This window comes from Saccostrea echinata, unplaced genomic scaffold (assembly GCF_033153115.1).
Source record: "Saccostrea echinata isolate AGI-Se365-2 ecotype Australia unplaced genomic scaffold, CSIRO_AGI_Sech_v1 ptg000006l, whole genome shotgun sequence".
NCBI classification, from domain to species: domain Eukaryota; kingdom Metazoa; phylum Mollusca; class Bivalvia; order Ostreida; family Ostreidae; genus Saccostrea; species Saccostrea echinata.
This window is the reverse complement of record NW_026889755.1, coordinates 1,568,632-1,571,660: the sequence shown is the minus strand read 5'-3', so window position 1 is coordinate 1,571,660 and position 3,029 is coordinate 1,568,632.

The following is a 3,029-nucleotide window of genomic DNA, read 5'->3' as shown; positions in this document are numbered from 1 at the left end:
AGAGAGAGAGAGAGAGTTGTTGATAAGTTGGAGATATACGAAAAATTGTTTTCTGAAAACAATTCTTTTCCACCCTTCATTAAATTGTAAACAAGTACATCATAAAACGTCTGCAGTTTCTGCTTGCTGATATGGGAGGAAAAAAAAATCAAAATGCCCCTATTTTTTTTTTTTTTACTTTTTTATTAAGAGTTGCAATTTCAAGTACGTAGACGTTCGGTTATCGTGTCATGTCTGCGAGAATGACAATTTGAAAGCAAGTGAATATTTGTCAAAGGGAAGAATAACAACAAACGGTAAACTGAAAACATCGCAGTCTCGAGTGATACACAATATTCACGCATTTACAATGAACCACTAGTGCCACTTTGTGACCGTGCAATATTTGTTTTCAAATATTCACGATTATTTAAACAGAATTAACTTTATTTAAATACGAAATATTATCTAACATAGCTAAAACCGATAGGTAAGGACGTCAACATTAATATACATGTGATTCAAAACGCAACTAAATCATTTTTACAAATACATATAAAATAAATTGAAAAACTAGGATGATTAATAAAACATATTTTGAACATAAGTTTGACTAAGCTAAGACCTAGCTAAGACCTAGCTAAATCCGTTTTATGTTACGGTTTAAGACATACTTAAGTAGTACTTAAGCAGGTCCTAAGATTGCACCTAAAACATACTTATGACCATACTTAAGTAAAAACTTAGCAAACTTTATGTTACGACCCCCTGATGCCTAATCCCTTTGCGAGTTGTTTTATTCACAAAAAATGGCAACCCGTGACTAATCAATTAAGTAATCTTTGATAAATTAGCACACTTTGAATATAACCTGGTACTAGTATTCTTCAGGAAAACCCATGGAAATATTTTTTAAGAAAGAGCTATTTTTTTTTTTTTTATAATATACGAAACTAGTCGAAATATAGCTTGAGGAATATTTTCTCTTGCATATCTTTTACCAGGGGGTATCTCTGCGCTTTAAAAAATATTTCCTCGTCATTAAACTACCAGTATATCATTTGGTTTGAACATATTTTATTGTTTAGATATTACAACAAAAGGATCGGACATAAGTTCTTAAAACTTATTTCGCACAAGAAAAAAAGTAATGATATGCGTCTTCTATTTTTCCACAAGTGCATAATGGACTGTCAATGATGTTGCACCTAAATAAATCTTTATTCAGAACGCAATTGTGTCTTAATCTAGTATGAATTACATTCCAGTAACGAACACCAAAGGAAAAAAGGCAGGGGTATGTGTTTTTTGAGAGTTTATACAATTTTTGAAGGAACCTATAGTAGTGGATTGTCTTGTTTCAAGAGGTAAAGCGTTCCATTCCCTTATTGCCATTGGGACAAAAGATGATTTATAAATATTTAATCTACACTTAGGGTGTTATAATTTTGTGATTGTCCAGTTACGTAACTTGATTCGTGTGATCGAATGTTTGGAAATATTTCTTTCAGATACTCGGGTACCATATTATGAAAATTTTTATACATAGTTGTTCTTACTTTGGACATTCTTCTATAATAGCAAGTGGTTCCCATCCAGTTTCAAAATAGAGAGAATCTCGCGATGCTAAAGAAGTAAATCCAGTGACTTTTCTTGCTGCTGATAACTGTAATTTTTCTAGTTTTTCGGAATCTTGACTAAAACACCCACACCAAACTTCAGTTGCGTATTCTAACTGAGGTCTTATGAAAGTGGTATATAAAAGAGAAAAAGTTTCAGCACTTACCCTGAACTGCAATTTTTTAAGTAGACCTAATTTTTTATATGCATTGGCAACGATAGAATCAATGTACGCTGACCATGTAAGGTCGTGTGAAAAGAGAATACCTAAGTGGTTGTGTGATGATACAAAATCTAAATAACAGTCCTGAAATTTAAGCCATGGTAGATCGACATTTTTCTTAGTACTAAAAAGATAGCTTTGGTTTTCGAAGGATTAAATTTCAATAGCCTCTGTTTAGATCACTGTTTAAGTTGATTTAAATCATTATTCAATCCTACTTGAATATAATGTATATTTTCAGAACAGTTCTGTAAAGAATTATCATCAGCATACAACCTGCTTAAACTCGACATATTTTCAGCAACATCATTGACATATATCAAAAATAAAAGTGGTCCCAATACAGACCCCTGAGGGACTCCAGCATGGAAAGGTTTAAAATTAGACATAGTATTCCTGTGCAATACCCTTCATGGCCGTAGGAACCGGGGGGGGGGGGGGGGCACGGGGGGCCGTGCCCCCCCCCCCCATGATTTTTCCGATATATACATTACTATAGAAAACTTAGATACTATATGCTTGTGCCCCCTCAATAAAAACGTCTGATGACCTTTTTTTTTTTTGCTTGTCAAGAAATTTTTGGTAGTTGATAGTGCCCCCTAAACTGAAAATGTATGGCTGTGCCCCCCAAACTGATATTGCTTCTTACGGGCCTGGCCCTGTGTGTCCTTAAATCTTGATAACTTTGAAACCATAGCAATAATTTATCACTAACACCATAAGTTTGTAACTTAAATAGAAGACCTTTATGCAATATTCGATCAAATGCCTTAGACAAATCACAGAAAACCACACAACAGTGTTTTCCTTCATCTATAGCTTTAGCTATGTAATCGTATGTCTCAATAAGTTTTTAAACAGTTGAATGACCTGGTAAAAAACCAGCCTGGTATTTATAAAAGAAGATTGTTTGAATAAAAATAATTATAAACATATTTAAAAATGACTCGCTCAATAATTTTACCTACGCAGCTTAATAATGATACAGGTCTATAATTTGAAATAAAAATGATGGGTCACCTTTTTTTAAATAAAGGAAGTACATTAGCCACTTTCCATTGTTTAGGAAATACACATTGTCTTAAAGATCTATTAAACAGAATACACAAGGGAAATGAGACGCTAAAAATAGTAGCTTTTAACATTTAATGACTAATATTGTCAGGTCCTACGGCCTTGTTCACAGGGAGAATAGAAATTATATCAA